This window comes from Nipponia nippon, unplaced genomic scaffold (assembly GCF_047370975.1).
Source record: "Nipponia nippon isolate SJK-2023a ecotype South Korea unplaced genomic scaffold, ASM4737097v1 scaffold_13, whole genome shotgun sequence".
Classification (NCBI taxonomy): Eukaryota; Metazoa; Chordata; class Aves; order Pelecaniformes; family Threskiornithidae; genus Nipponia; species Nipponia nippon.
Genome location: NW_028262324.1, coordinates 15,204,474 through 15,221,385, shown reverse-complemented (window position 1 = coordinate 15,221,385; position 16,912 = coordinate 15,204,474). Strand labels below are relative to the sequence as shown.

At 44.8% G+C, this 16,912-nt stretch overlaps 1 long non-coding RNA gene across 1 annotated transcript; it reads left to right on the top strand.

The window, feature by feature from the left end:
- The first annotated feature begins 13,533 nt into the window (after positions 1–13,533).
- LOC148056560 (uncharacterized) lies at positions 13,534–15,528 on the top strand. The gene is made up of 3 exons (XR_015703112.1): positions 13,534–13,633; positions 14,375–14,462; positions 14,743–15,528. It is a non-coding gene; the product is annotated as an uncharacterized LOC148056560 (long non-coding RNA).
- Positions 15,529–16,912: the final 1,384 nt, after the last annotated feature.

Below are 16,912 nucleotides of genomic sequence, written 5' to 3'. Positions count from 1 at the left end.
TACAGGTGACCAGCTTTTACATCCCATACTTGGAGAAGCAGTGCTCTGAAGTGGCTCTCCTCCATCATCTTCTACCAGATTTGGAGTCTGGCCTTGGTCAGCACCATCTAAGATTCAGTTCAGCCTCTGGATATTGAAATACTCTCACCGAGGTTTGGGGGTTTCTGTGGAAAGTCCCAGCCCTGCTGTGCAGACTGTGTTTAACAAAGTGGATTCAGGCACTTCTTGCCCCCAGTGGTTTTGGGAGCCACGTAGCCCCGCACACTGCGGTGGCTTGCGTCGAGGGGGATGGATTTCTAGATGAAAAAGCACAGCTATGAACTGAAGAGAGAGAGCTGGAATCAAACCCCAGTGACTAATTGAGCTGCTGGCTGCCAGCTGGACAGGAGATCAATGGAGAGATACACCACAATAATTTCATAAAGAATGGGGGCACATGTTGCATGTGCAAATATGATTGGAAATGTCACTGCATACCCATTCTTCAGGAAAAAGGCAGGGCAACAGCGAGCGCTCTCCCTTTTCATCTCCCCAGAATAGAACAGAATTTGCTCAAGGTGCCAACCTTTAGTTCTCAGAAGCAATTTTACTCCTTTCTTCCCTGGACATAAATGCATCTGTTTTCTTTTGTTATTCAGAAAAAAATGAGGAAACAAACCCTCACTTATTCCCACTGTTCAACTTTGATAAAACTATAGCTTAGAAAACTCTACATATTAATAGTGTGAATCACTTAAGTGAGGTACATTATGTTTTCAATTTCCATGATGCTTTTAGTGTAGGCAACTTATCAGGGGCTGCCGTTTAATCTGTTGTAGCAATCTTGAACATTAAAACCAGGTTATTTCACAAAGGGATGTATTCCTTTCACTGGGGAGGTTAATATCACCCATGATTATATTTGACATTTGGGCCTGGCATATTATTTTTCATACTGTGTCTGAACGTAACTACCTACTCTTCGCATGAACAGCATTTGAAGTGGGTACATTTCAAATATCTGCACACAGCCACAAGTGTCATCCTAACAGCCTCATCACTGTAAATAAGAAAAGATAATTTAATGAACAAAATGGTGAGGGTGAATTCAGGAAATGAAATTTTCTGTCATGGGTAAGCAAGCAAAGAAAAAATACTGTTGTTGTGCATACCTGCTGAAGAAACTACAAAAGGGGAGCGGGCGCTGTGCTCCTTGGAGGAGCATCTCCAGAGCATCGTCACTCGGAAGCATCCTTGAACAAACACTACTGAGATGCAGCCGGGCCTCCCAGCTTCTTGCAGAGGTTCGTTTCATAATATGCCCCACAACAAGGCTTAGAGGTTTGCTGTCACCAAGAAACAGGGATGTCTCTGAAGAGACATGTCTAGAAGCTGATGTCTCAGACTGAGCAACACTTCATATCCTTCAAAGCCAATGGACTCCGGCTGGCTGTCAGCACATGGCTGCTTGAGTATGAGCCTAAAAGAACTCTTCAGAGCTGAAGATGGGAAAATTCACCTTGAATCTCAGTGCTGGCCTGGTGAAGATGCTAATTCTCAGTTAGGGTAAGTGCCTTTCCTTTCCAGTCAAGGGAGCCTGTGTCATGGACACGGATGACTCATCTGTGTCTCTACACAAACAGATCTGCCAACTTCAGCTGCTGATTTTCTGTTTGCACCCCACTTGCTCCCTTTTGTCTTTGGGAAGAACAGGCTATTGAAGGTGAAGCTCTAGGTGCCATTCTTGGACATGAATTACTTGGGGAACTTACTGCCACAAGATCTCAGCTGAGTGAGATCTTAACAGAACGAGGGCCTTTCCACTTAAAATGCTAGCTTCTTGGTCCCGTTGCTGTCATTACCTAATTCTTTGCAATGTGTAGAAGCCAGCAGGGCCTTGATGTAGCTTTTGGACGTTTGGGTTTTTTTTAAATCACCGCTGTCCTATTTCTGCCTTTGTTTGTTCAGCTTAAAGCCTTAGTTATGTCTTAATGATCTATGAAAACAGAGCGGTGGACTGAAAGGGAAGAATAGGACATGAGGATACAGCAGGTCAGGAGAGGGAAAGAGTAAGTGGAATTAAATTACCACCAATTTCTGAGGCATGACAATGCATTAGTGGATTTCATGGAGGATTCAAACAACTGATCTTGAAAAAATTCTCTTCCCAAAATTCCATGTCATCAAACGTCATTTCCACAGTCCCGTCCTTTGATTTATTTTCAAAGCTAGCTGATAATGCTCCCATGATGTCTTCTGCCTTTGTCTTTTATCTGTTCCTATCACTGAGACTATAGTGGAGGAAAGACCCCAAACAGCAACGGCAGCAACTCTACCCTTCATGTAATGCAGTGCTGGTAATTTGAGACAAATGGGACTGTGCAGGACTACAATACCAGACCTGAGCAGCCAACGAAAGAAAGAATACCCAGTTTCCAGGCTCTCTGAGCACAGCCTGAGTAAAGACACCAATACATGGAATCAGAGCCAACTGCCCTTTGCTGCCTAGCATAGCACAGTGCTGCTTGGGGAGACCATTGGATAACAGAGGGTGTCCTGCAAGTGGAAGCTCTATTTGACAAATCTGAGTAGAGCTAATCAAAATGTAGAGCTTCATCAAAATGAAGCCATTTGGATTAATTGCAAAACTCCCTGAACCCAACAGGGCTAGGGTTTCAGCCTGAAATTCCCCTATTGCTCTTAGATTTATATTAATACAGTCACAGAGTCGTAGAAAATGGGGGTGGGAGAGGGCATCAGGACATCATAGAAATCTGCTCCTCCATCTCCTTATATCTGACCTGTCATTTCTTATCCTATTTTTACAAATCTCATAAAATTGGAGACTTCATTGTTCCCCACGCAATTGGCTGCAGTGCATCAGCGTCCTTGCTATTAGGGAAGTTTCTCCAATACCTGACTCCTACCTGGCATGGGTGAGGGCAGCCCCAGAGGTCAGTTCAGGGTGCAGATAACCTTGCCTGTCATTTCAGAAGTGGTCAAGTGGAATATTTTATGTTTTATAAGACATACGTTTGGGCTACCTGATGGCTTTCTGTGCATCAGCCCAAAATTTTAAAATACACCTGTTTTCACCTGTGCCACAACATTGCTTAAACAGAGCGGCTCATGGAGGAGAGCGGCTCTGGTCAGGGGAAGCCCCCTTGTGAAACGCACCTCTGGACCCCCTCTCCCCTCCTCCTTGTCCCCAAAAACATATGCATCTGCATTCAGACCCGGTTCCGATGGGGTTTGCTGTACTTATATTGTGGGGGTTTTTATGACTGCAATTTTGTTTAACGTTGCCCCTGAAGAGCTCTGTTGTGTTTTTCAGAACTCCAAGTACAAGAGCTCCTTGAATCTTTCCCCTAAGTGTTCCTGTTGCTGTCAGGAAAGAATATTAGAAGAGTGTGGTCCTGACTTCCACTCTCTCATTTGGAGTCTGTGATTCATGTTTTATAGCATCCCGCTCCCATTACCGCCAGCTCTGCTTTCCCGGGGTTCATTTTGCAGCATCTCATACAGTGGGGGGGACTAATGAGTTTTTATGTCCCATGGGTTTGTATCCTTTATCCCATATCTGTCCCCTTTTATTTCAGTAACCTTAACCCCATTCGGACGAGACAGGGCAGAGGGAGGGCTGCTCTCCCGCTGCATGGATGCAGACAGCCACCAGTGCATCGGCAGCACGTTGCCAACAGAACGTGCAAGGGATGAAGTTTTCTAGTTTGTTTCATTTGCTTTACTTAGGTCATATTTTTCACAAAACTTATATTTGAGACCCTTCCTTCCTTTCTTTTCACCATCATTCCACCCACAACTGAATGATTTTAAACATTGGTAGTGAACTGAACATGAGAAGCAACCGGACCAACCAACACAGTTGCAGAAACCTCATCTCCTTTGGAAACCAGGATAAAAATCCAGTTGCAATGATTTTGAAAGTGCAGGGAGGGGATTCATTGGCAAATGATGCTACAAATAATTCCTACCAGGGGATGCTTGTGAATACCATTTGATTAGAGCTCGTGAGCATTGTGGGGTGGAACAGCTGGGCTTGTTAATGAAAATGCCTTTTCTATCAACATGCAACTATTTTGCAAGGCAGGATTATTTTAAACAAAATAATTATTTGTGAAAAAAAGAAAAGATTTCTCTAAAATCACAACATCTGATTGTGACATTAGGGAGCGAAATGTCATTTTGAATGGACTTTTTGGAAGGAAACTGGGTATTTATAGGCATACTTTGTAAAAAGAGGTCAGAACAATTGTCTGAATTGAAGAGAAGCTCATTAAGTTTTTCTTTCCCTTCCTTCTGCCAGGGCAAGCAGCTGCTCTCAGGCTGTGCTCAGTGTGGACCTCTCTGCAGACCGGCAGTGCCACTGCACTGGTTGCAGGCTGCACAGATGAGAAGTGCCATCGCTCTCCTTGCTAAGAACGGTCCCCAGAGGGGAATGAGCCCTCCAGCCTCAAAGGCAAGGATTGGACTTTCCTAGTAGGTGGCAAAACCATCGGCTGGATGAGGCCATTATTTCATTTCAAACTTATTTGGTTAGAGGAGGAGACTCTTGTGGTGGTAGTGAACTAGGAACATCTGAGAGTCTCCAGTACTGGTGACTTCCCTGGGTTTCTGTGCTCAAGCTGGGGGACTAGGGTTTCCATCTAGGGGGTCCAACACAGGAGCTTCCCCCATTCATCTCCAAGCAGTGCCACTAGCAAACCCTGTCCTGCTCCATCACTCCTGCTGCAAGGGTGAGCTGTGTTCCCCCTGGACCTGTGCTGAGTCCCGGTGCTGCCGGAGCACAGCCGCCTCCTCCTCGGGCATCCTCTCCCCTCTCTAGCTGCTGATCTCAGAGCAGGTCGCTGTTTTTCTAAGCACTTTGGTGAGCTTTGCAATAGTCATGGGCTGAGTTACTGAGAGGCTGAGCTCTGCTTGACTGAGCCTTCCATATTCTGGGAAATGAGATAAACTCTGGCACAGGCTTTGCATTGCTAATTAGCACACAGTAAGTGAGTTGGCATCCTGTGCAACAGGCACTGATGATGCACTAACAACACTGGCTGGTTTTGCCTGGTGATAACTGGGATCAGGGCAGGGATAACTGGGATCAATTTTATTGAACGTCTCTCCTGCATAAAACCTGTCTGACATGGAGGGGGCATAGTGATAAAGTGGGACATCACCGCCTTGCCAAATCACTTCTAAATAGTGCACTCCAACCGCCTTCCCAGGCCAAGAAGCTGCAGGATATTTTTACCACGGACGTGTGCAACAGGAATGGACACTTCAGGCTGTGGTGTGGACTCTGCTTGTTTTCTCCCAAGCTGGCCCCAAAATCATCCCAGAGTCCTGATTCCTCCCACCTCTACCAAACAGATTTGTGCCTGCAGCTCAGCTGCTGGGGCTGGAAAGCATTTGGTGTCATGGCCACAGCTCATCTTGCAGCATGAGTGAAGCCAAAAGGTCTAGTTAAAACACGATGGAGGAGAATGGTCCTGACAATTCGATTAATGCAAGAATTGGGAGATAAAAATCCAGCAGAAAATGTTACGTACATTTGTACAGATGGTACTTAGTAGGTGGAAAAATAGTGTAATGATGGCACTTTCTCTGAGAATTAATACAAGCCCGTTTAATTGCTCAGGGAGAGCTAAGGGTGAGCACGTGACTGTGTGCTTAGATCTTCACACTGGCTTTTATTTTCAACTGTTCAAACCCAGGACCACTTTAAACTGTTTTTTGTACAAATAAGAGTGAAAACAACAACAAGTCCTTCATCGTGAAGTACAGAAACATTATTCTTCTCTCAGGCTTCTTTGTAAGTCATCGTATATCACGGCTGCAAAAGCAAACACTAGCCTGCCTGTGTGCACACTAAATCATATTAAGCTCCTATAAAATACAATTCTTTCCCCACGGACACAAAGTACTTGCTGAGAAGCTCAAGGATACCATGAACTGACCAAAGAAGTGAAGGACTTTACATTTTTTTTGTAAATCTTTCTTTTTTGAAATCCACTCCCCGCTCAGAGCCACCTGCTTCCTATTGCTGGTAACGAAGGCCAGGCTATTTAGCTCCAGCCTCCCATTTTGCTCTTCACTATTTGCTGGCTAATCAGAGCTGCTTCGCTTGGGAAAATAACTGTTTCTACGCGCAAGCCTGGCTGTGATGTGCTTTGCTTTAACTGCTTGGCTGCTGCATGTGCATGACCGCATCCATGTGCCAGATGCAAACAGCTGTGAAACCTGCGCTGCATAAATGCAAGTCTTTTCCTTTTGGTTGTTCCCTTCCTTAATCCTGGCAGTTTGGGGTTTTGGTCAACTGCTATGTGAGACCTTCTTGGGGCCACGCGGAGGAAGCTGGGTTGAGCAACCCTGGGGTGCAGTGGGGTGAGGTGAGCTGTTCCCTGAGGTGGGAGCTGGGGTTGCTTGGGGTAAGAGAGGCAAAGCCCAGGCTGGGCTTTTCCTATGGGGCGGAAAGTGCGAGCAAGCCACGGATCAGGCTTTCTCTTCCAGCGTCTGGCAGTGCAAGCCCATTTGAAAGCTTGCTGGGGTCTGGTAAGCAGATAAGGCAGATGGAGAAAGGGAGATGGAGGTTCTGAAGGGAGTGGTATCTCAGGAAAAAATTTGCCTCTGCTCGGAAATTTAAGTAGCTTTCTCAATATTGCAGGGAGGTGATGGGCTTTGCTTTATCCACAACTGGAAATCCAGGGCAGAGCCAGGGTCCTGCCTGTTTGCTGCCAGGCACCACAACTTCGGTGCAGACAAGACTGGTATCTCCTCATCCCACCTTCACTGACCAAAGAGGAATGGCCCAAAGTCCTCAGGGCATCTGTGCTAGCAGCAGTGAGGAGAAACTAAGCCTTGGATCCTGCCCTCCTCCTGCTTGGCCATGGCTAAGCTGGGGCTCTTCCCAAAGCGGGGCTGGTCCCCAAGCTCCTGCCTCCATCACCTTCTCTGAAGGGCTGGATGGTTCCCCATCCTCCCAACACTGACCCCAAGGGCTGGATACACCATTTCAATTTCTCCCTTCTCCTTTCCTCCCACCTCTGACCACCACTTCTTCCCCAAATGCTGGGGCAGAACCTTAGGATTATAGATTTCTCCAAGGGAAGAACAATATTTTATAGGCATAATTTTCACCATTTAAAGTCATGCTGCCACAGGATCAATAATTACCAAGAAGCAAAAGTAGTTGTAATCTGACACACTGAGGTTTTATTCAGCTAAAGGAAAGCAAAGACTTTTGTTTGGGAGGTTGGTGGGTGTTCTGGGGAGAGGGTTTTTCTTTGTTTGTTTGTTTTTAAGATATGTCTCTGGGCAGGGACCAGAGAAGTTTATCTGAATCTCTCAGTGTTTCTCTGCCCTTGCATAAGTACCTCGTAATGACTATGTATGAACAGCTTCTGCTGGCGGATTTTGTAGCTACATTCAATCAGCACTAGTAATTACTACAGCATCTATTACTTCTATTTAGATGGAAATCTAAAAAAAACCCTGGTGTTAGAACTCAGACTGTCCCCTCTTTTCCTCCAAAGCCCTGTACAGTCCCTAAGGCAATGAGGACCAGTGGTGGTGGTGGGACCTGAAAGGGAAATAAATACTCAAGGCTTGTGTAGAAGCTACCAAAACCACCATTTGGTACTTTTTTTTTTTTTAACGAGGCTTTGAGATGGGAGGCAGCTGAAGTGGAGTTTGGGAGACCAGGGCTCTTTTCAAGGCACATTTGGGTGGGTTGGGTGATGGCTGCTTGCCTCAGTTTCTCCTTTGGGAGAAAAAGTGCTACTAAAAAGTTAGTTCACGTGAAGTAGGGGGTGAGGTATGTCAGTCTCATTGTCCTGGCTCAGAAACCTTATTTGTCAGCGATGACAGCTTTGTTTTATGCGAAGGAGCATTTATTGAGTGTATCAGACAAATTCTAGCAGGAAAGCCCTTGGAGACATCACACCCAGCAAGAAGGGCAGATATAATGTTTTTTTCTCTTGTGTTATTCTTAATCCCATCAAGTCCTAGGAAGGGGCAGAAGCAGATAAAAGTTCCTCTGTATGCAGTGAATAGACGTTATTAGTGCAAGGTGGAAATGGTACCTCCTTGCATGTCAATATTTGACTGGAGGTGATGTGGGGGTGGCATTGATTGCGCTTCGGCTTTGATGCATTGTCACTTCAAAGCACAAAACTCCCCGAATAGTTCAGGCTCCGCACAGATGTTGGCAGGTGATTATAAATCCATGCAGAGACGGGAAAAACCAGTCTTTGGGGAGAGCTTCAAAGCTGAAGCTGAGAATATTGCAAATGTTTTGAAATATTTCAAAGTCTGTCAAACAGGAGCTATGTTTTTAGATTAGGGTAAGGCACATGTGGGCTAATTTTGTAAGGCTCTCCAGCACTTGTCGATTATGGATTCTCTTTTAATCTTTAAATAGCTGCACTTCTTGTTTTCAATAAAAACTTCACAACTCTAAGAAACCTGACACAAGCAAGTGTTTCACCATACGTTTAGTCTGAAGACAACTCCCAAATGACTGCATTTAGTGAATTCTACAGAGCCTTTTACTAACACAAATCAGCAAATAGGTCTAAGGAGGGGTTCCCAGCTTGCCCCACACGGATCCTGCACCACTCCTTGCACAGGGAAGGAATCAGTGCCAGGAGATGGCTGCAGGGAGACCACAGCCTGCTCGCCGCTGTCCTCCTCCCCATATCTCCCATTTTGCTCCTCTGCTTATTCACCTTCATCTTCTCAGCTCCGTGTTTTCCCAGGCAGGAGAGGGATGCTCCTGCAGGAATGCTGTGCTTGTATGGGATTACAGGAGATGGGGCCAGTCATGGGTAGAAAGGAGTGGAAGGTGTTTGCAAATTTGGCAGCTTCAGGGAATTAATTATTCTTAAAAATTAAATTTGAATGGGAGACACTGATTCTTGCAAAACGATCAAACTCCTGGTTGCACCTTCACAGTCCCAGGATAGTTTTGGACAAGGTTGCTGAACCTGGGTGAATCACAGGGAATTAATCCTCAATGGGGTGAGCTAAGTGGTTTAAAGATCCCTGAGGTGCAAAATATTCCTGGTCCTGAAGAAGAGAAAAAACCCAAGAAGATACTTTTGACCTACTGTTGCTTTCAGGATCATCTCCTGAGATACTTACCTGCCAAAAAAAGAAAGGAGTCTAAGTTCATTTGCAGCTTGTTTTCAGTCCTTGAAAGCCTTTGTTAAAGGCGAAGGCAATGCTCATGTCAAACTGTTGGGTTTTTTTAAACTCTCCTTTAATAATTTCTTCTAAAATCTGTAATTTAGCCAGTAGGTAAGTGACTGTCCTGTATTCCACTCATCTCTCCTGGTGGAATTAAAATGTGCCTTCAAAAGAAGTTGATTTTTTAATTGAGGCATACAAAGAAGGTGTGCAGGAAATAATGCTCTTTCCATACAAAGACTTTTGTGACTTAAAAAAAAAAAAGCCTATTCACACCCCAAAGGGAGTGAAAAGGAAAAATCTCAGAAATCATTACTGTTACAACCCAATGTCAAACCTTTTTTCTTTTTGAAAAATGTCACTTCAATTATAATCTGTATTTCTGAAGCAGAATTTTCACCATTTTGTGAAGAAAATGGTCAAATAAATACATGAGATGTTAATATTACTCCATTCCACCCTTTCAAAACAAGAAAAATTCCTTTTAAAACACCAAGAATTTTGTGTGGAACATACCTCTCCCCCCCAAAAAAACCTGCATAGTCAGCGGAGTCTCTGCTTCCTATGCTGTCTCCATAAAGAGGTGAAGTGATGGCACTCTAGTAATGCCTTTCTTCTTGCTACTTGGAAAATTGGATTTTGTCCGACATGCCACAGTGCACATCGCATTGCAATGAGGAGGGAAGGCAGCGAGCCAGCTCTGCAGCTGGCGGGATAGCAGCATGCAATAAATCTTATGGTAGTAAACATGGGATCAACATTTTCCACCTGCACTTTTTTTTTTTAAGGAAACTAATTTTTTGATTATACAAAATCTCATTGAGACAGCTTTCCTTAGAGAATTTGGGGGTTTTATTACAAATGTCAGGCTTATTTTGCTTAACGTGATTCCCCCTTCCATAGATGTACCAACTTTCCCCAGTGTCTCATCATCAGCTATTGTCAAGTAGTGGAGCTGGGCGATCATATGAATATTTAGGGTTTTTTTTTATTTTCTCCAGTGTAAATGTGGACATTTCCATAGTGATACAGGGCTGGGAGATGCTGAAGAGCCAGGAACTGGGTCAGGACTGGGGATTGAGCCCTGCCTGCAATGGGAAGGGCAGCATGCTTGCTTCCAGTTTTTAGAAGCAAGAAAAAGTTGCTTGAGTTTTCCAGTTCAATTCCTCCTTCGTTCAGAAGATGTCAGGAATACGGTAACATCGCTTGGGCATCCAGACACAATTTAGCAAATGCAGTGCTTTATTATTAATAATAGACTAGCAGACTTGAACAATCCTCGGGTGTCTTTGTACCAACCCAAAATTGCTGCTCTGTAAATACTACTGCTAAATCCTTCATGTAAAGGAAGAAAAATGGGTTTTAAACCTTTGTTTCCTTCCATACTCCACCAGCCTGTTGGAAGAATATCAAATCTGAGATCTGGACCAGGTGAATAACTCCTGAGATAAGCTGACACTAACTGGGACTCTGACGGATGAGGCATGTCCCTGGGAAGCAGGAAGATCAGGGGATGCTGCCTGTGGTCCTCTGCGGCCTCAGATGAATTACTGGACATCTTGGGGTTGCTGTGTCTGAGGTCTGTTTTCCGTGCAGCCTTTCAGCTGGTCTCCTGGGAGACCCCCAGCCTTGGTAGACAGCCGATGGAGGATTTCTCCTTTTGCTGATGGTTTGCTGGGGTGCTTCATCTCCTTTCCTGCTAGGAGTGGGCATTGAATTTACAATGTGAATTTGTCTGGCGGCAGGTTCCAGCTGCTGCTTTTTTACTACCTGTCTCTGGTAAATTAAAAAAATCCTAGCAGGTCATCACAGCGGGGAAACAGGCTCTGGTGTTCACCCATAGCACCAAGTTTCTTCCCCCACCTGTCCCCTCTTCCCCACGCTTGCTGAAGATCATCACCACGCTCATCAGCCTTGCAGGAGCAGCGTAGACCTTAGAGAGGAGCCTGGACCTTCTTGACTGATGCAGTTTCAGCACAGCTTCTCCCTTACTTCAGCTGCAAATCACCCACCTTCCAACATTACCCACCTTCACCAAAATATATTCCAATTGGCCTGTTTCTTGCCCTGAGTCACACCTGTTAATGTTGCTTTTTTTTAACTGCCTCTGCCCTCCAGCCAGATGCAGCACCCGTCTAATTTTAGTCCTATGAGTCACACCACAGATTTTTGACAGGGAAATATTTATTGCCTGTTAGCTGGTGTAGACACCCGCTCCGCACCTCCCAAGGACCAACACGTCTGCTTCTGCTCTAGCTTCATTAGTGGTGTCAGTGTAAATATACGAACAGCTTTGAACTTGCAGGGAAAGACTTTTAGCAGCGTGCATGACCACAGCCAACAGCTCCACTAATTAAAGCATAGTGAAGGACCGACTGCTAATGGAGTGCCAAGTGAAACACTTCTGTAGCATTTTTTATTCCTCCTTTTCCTTTCTGCATGCAGAAAAAAAATGAGTGGGCTTCTTGAACCTCCTCATTGTAAGCTAATGTGTTACTTGCTTAAAAACCTGTCAAAATCAAGAGGAAAGAATAATAATTTTGATGTCCAGTTGCATGATTTTTTTCCCTTTAAACCAAAGCATTGTTTTAAATTATTTCAACCACCAAACTTATTTAGCAGAGATTAAAATTCAAAATGAGTTTAAGAAAAGATAAGAATAATTTAGATTGTTTTAATTTCAGTTATCTTTGTGGGAGTTAGTGCGAATGGAATAGAAAAATTCATTTGGGTATCAGTGGTGGTAGAGAGCAGAAAACTAGAATTTGAGCCTAAAAATCAACATGTACTTATATAGCTGTGATATTTTATTTTGCTGGAATTCTGTATTTAAGATACTTGAAGAGCCCAAGACATTACAGAAATAATGAAAAAAGAAATGTCCTGCTTTATAGCAGGTCTAGGCCAGTGGAAATAGATATGGCTTCTTTTGAAGGCAGTTTGCAGCATGGGAACTTTAGTTTGATCTTTGCATTAGCTTGCAAACCTGATCTTGTAGGTACCTTCTGTATATTTAGGCATTTAAAGATAATAAGTGAGGGTGATTGAGCAGGAGTAAATGAAAAAGCTCCTTTGGGATTTCATTTTGCAATAGTTGCTGGATTTCTTTTCAGTTAGAAAAAAACATTTCTCACAGCAGTGAGTTTTGCACTTTCTCTGGGTTTCCAAAATGAGTTCATGAGCCTTCAATAAAGGAAACCGTGTGAATCACTAAAACACAATATTTGCTGATGAGTTTCCATTGTGAAGCTCGCTCACAGGCTGTGAGATGCACAGAAACTCTGAAACAATATTTTCCCCTGACTGCTGGTTGCAAACAGAGAGATAATAAGGCTCAGCCTTCTCGCTTTCCCTGCCTGCTGCTTGGAGAGGTGGGGAGGAGGTCCTCAGAAGGAGCCTTTTAAATCTCATTCACAACCAACAGCTTCAGGAGATCTGCAACAGGTTGGTTGATGCTGGTGGCTGAAATGACATTGCCTCGGCCCCGGCAGGGGAACTGGACGTGTGAGGGGCTGCGATGTTGGTTCAGCAGCATCACAAGTTTTCTCCTGAGAGCCCCTCGAGGAGGTTTTACAGCTTCTTTACAACAACGAGAGTTGTTCCTGTCTCATCTTAGCCAAAAGCAAGTGCTCGTATTTCTGTTTAAATTTCCTACTGCCTGTGCAACCAAGGACATGCTTCAGCAACAGACGGTGGCTCTGCTCCCAAACACCCTTGGATGGGATCCTGGGAGCGGATACAGAAAACTGGTCATGGTCCTCTCTGCAGCTGGGCAGCAAAGGAGCTCACAGCTAAGGTCATAGAATCATTAGATGCTTTGGGATGGAAGGGACCTTTAAAGGTCATCTAGTCCACCCCCCCTGCAATTGGCAGGGACAACCAGGACCTACAACCAGATCAGGTTGCTCAGAGCCCCATCCAGCCTGCCCTTCAATGTTTCCAAGGATGCAGCATCTCCCACCTCTCTGGGCAACCCGTTCCAGTGTTTCACTACCCTCATTGTAAAAAATTTCTTCCTTATATCTAGTCTGAATCTACACTCTTTTAGTTTAAAACCATTACCCCTTGTCCTGTCACTATTGGCCCTGCTAAAAAGTCTGTCCCCATCTTTCTCAGCTACAACGTCCGCATACATTCAGATGTTAAGATGCACAGGAGTTAAGGCAATATTTACAGTCTAAGTAAAGTATGTAAATGTACTGGTGTTTATGCGAGTATGTTAACAAGGATATGCAGAATGCAAATCTGCAGTGGGTAATATTAACATATATATTTATACTACAGAGCAACCCCAGCAAGCATTTCCCTCCACTTTAAAATGAAAGCCTTATAAAGGGGTAAAGGAGAGGAGGAGCTCAGCAAGAGGATGGGACTCAGCCTCCTCTTCCTCAGCCTGCCATGAGCATAGAAACCTGCACTGTGGGAGCTGGGGAAAGAAATAAGGCTGGATCAGGCACAGGTAATTAATGAATTAACTCTCCTCTCCCTCTCCTTCCCCAGCCTGTCAGGGGCAGAGGCCTGGGAGGGAGCAGAGCTGCTTCTGGAAGGGGTCAAGGTGATGGTGAAGCGGGTTATTTTGCAGAGATTTTAGCCAGGGCTCATTTAAGTGAATACAAGTCAGGCTCTGAAGGGACAGAGGGGTTTTATTATTGCTTTTTCTACCTTGAAGTGCTGCCTTTAAGCCACCAGGAAGGTCTCTAAAAGCCTCTGTGGGAGAATAGGGAAAGCAAAACCTCTTTTCCTCTGAGCTGCGGTAGGGTGTTATTGTGCAATCAGGTAATGTTTTAAAGGGTTACTTGGTGTTAAAAGTCAATATTCTGTGCAGTTTTCTGCTAGGGAAGGAGCATTTTATGGGCTGTAGCTACAGACTACTCCAGACAAAGCCCTGCGTTTGCATCTGGAGTTGGGAAGGTTTACTTCTTCTCTTGTCCTTTCTCTTACAAAAGGAAAAAGAAAACTAAATAGGGACTATTCATCCTAGGGGAGAAAAGTGAAAGAGTCCCTGGTTTTCCTTAGGGTTTCTCTGGAGTTAATTGTGTGATTGGCTAATCCAATTGCTCCTGGAAGGAGCGGTAATTTGGGTCTATGCGGCCCATTTGCACAATACCTGTTACTAACAGTTGTTAGAGAGCAGTGTCTTTAAAAAGGTGGTCTTGGCTTTGGTTCTGTTGATGTTGGCCAGTGTTTGATATCTTCCCAGGGGACTGTTCAGATGCAGAGATCCCTGAAAAAATAGGTCTTCATCTGAGAGGAGCTTGATTTCTCATCAAACAAAAAATGGTCTTGAGGTGAGTGTTCCCACTCCTGGCAAAATGCAATGCTGCCTCTTTGCAAGGCGCAGCTCTTGGCGGGGGGTGTATGAGGGAAATTCCCCTGACAGTAAGCTGGAAAAGTTTTTCATTCAGAAGTCCATAGAAAAGTATTCACTATTTTCTCCAGTGCTGTAAGTTTTGCTTCTTAAAATCTAATTTGGTGGGTGCGTGCGTTGTTCCAGCAGTGAAAAAGCTGAATTCTCTTAAATTCCTTCATTTCTCCAAATAATTCTTCTGTGCTTTGTGCGTTTTCTAGCAGCCCCTATTTACCAGCCTTTCCAAAGAGCTCAGTGAATAGGTCAGAGCTCCTTACAAGATGTAAAGCAGGTGATGGAGATTACAAGGACAACTTCACCCATCACTGAAACGCAGTCAGCTTGGAGAAGAAATGCAGCATCGCTTCGGCCATGCACCACCACGATGCCTCTGGATGCATGGGACCGCAGACTGAAAAACATTGATGCAAACAGAGTTTTGGGGCTAGGGGAGACGTTAGCAAGGTGGGAGGCAAGTAAGTGGACTGGAAGTTGGCAGGAGCCTGGGTACAAATGCTGCCATGGAGCCCATAAGGAATCCAGTGATCCCACCTATTTGCTGTGGAAACCAGCAGCTGGATTCAGAGGATGCAGGATGCACGGGGCGGCTGTATCCGAAACCCATGCCCAGGCAGCATGCAGCTGGGGAAGGGCTCCCGGAGCTGGGCTTACAAGGCTCGTTGTGTTGAAATTGCAGATCTCAACTCCCTGTGAGCAGAGCACAGCGACCTGAAGGAGCATCCTGTGCAGGGAAAATTAATTAATCCACCAGACTGAAATCCCTGTTGTAAAATATTCTTTTCCACCTGGGTATATTGACAGCCAGAGCCCCCAGGGTCTGTGAGCAGCCTGAGGATGACAACCAACAAGCAACCAGGGAACAAAACGAGGGAAGAAAAACCCAGTAGTGTTTTCTTGATTAAAACTTAGTGCGGATGCTGCATGGGAGTCAAGAGAAATAAAACAAGCAAATATAAGGTGCCATGGGAGGGAAGGGAGAAGTGAGAATTTTTCTAATCCCTGAATTTGACAGCCAGTTTATATGAAATAAGCTCTGAAGGCTCCTGCCTTCCCCAAGGTATTTTCTTTCTAAGTAGATCTATAGATACACTAATTAGCCAAAGGAGAAGCACAGGAGTTAATCCCTAATCATGTAAATATGTTGTTTCAATTAATTAATGCACGTGACACTTGTGCTCTAGTGATAGGCACCCTAAGGAAAGACAGACATGAACGAGAATAATCATATTTAACCATCTACTCCCATTTATTCCTCCAAACATCAATGGTGTCAAACCTTCCCATAATCTTTCTCCATAATTCATTGTTGCTTGGCAGTGCTGTGTTATAAATTAGCTGGAATCACAGGCTGGAAATGATAGTTTTGCAAAAAAATAAAAAAAAGTGTTTACTTGATGACTCAGATGTAAACAAGGGAGAAGTGAAGCGCTATTTTCTGGGTTGGCTCTCACCCCGCATGTTTGGGAACCTCTGCACTCTGGGAGGGTGCTGGGGCCAGCACCCTGTGGATGGGTGTGTGATGGAGCTGAGCATCTACCGTTTGGGTGCTGATGGGGCTTTGCCAGTCTCCGTGCTCAGCCATGCAGGGGGATTGCTAGAGCAAGTGGAGAGACTGGGAAGAAGAAAACAAGTCACCAAAGAGTATATTTTCAGCCATTACAAAATTCTTCCCTTAATAAGAACCTTATTGACCTTCTTAAAACAGCTACCCAAGCCATGGTCCCAGCCTCGTGCGAGCATGATAAAAGAAAGATCCAAATTCTACTGTTTTTTTACCAAATGTTAGCGTTTCAGCTCAGACAGTCACCACGAAGGATAATAAACAGGACGTGTTTATATAAACCTGAAGGGACTGTAATGTCCTTTCCATGCTGTTTCTGAGAACTGGAAGCACTGCATCAGAATTAAAAGCCACTTTGTTAAGGAAAAGGCACAAAAGGAGTGTGCAGCAAGGCAGGCGAGGCTGTTCATGGTGTGGTGAAGCGTGGATGAGCCCTGCAGAGCAGCCAGCATGGAAAGGGGCTTGCAGGCGAGTTCTGGCTCCTTGGAGCAAGCTGGGTTTTCTATTGGCAAGATAAAAATATCCACAAATGGTATGACGGAGGCATCTGTGGACCCAGCAATTGCCTCTTGGACTGGGTGAAGGCTGCTTTTATTAAAAGGCAGGGCACTGTTGGGTATGTCTGCGGTCTCTTTGGAGAGGTGGGATGTTTGCAGAGGTTGTTCTTACGTGATTTTTTAGAGGTTTTTACTGACCAGCAGCAAACATGCCTTTATCGCAGCCCATCTCATTGGGGTTTGGAGCTCCAAGGTGAGGGATGATGCTCAGGGCGGAGGATGCACACGTTGCACAGAGATGCAGGAGCAAAG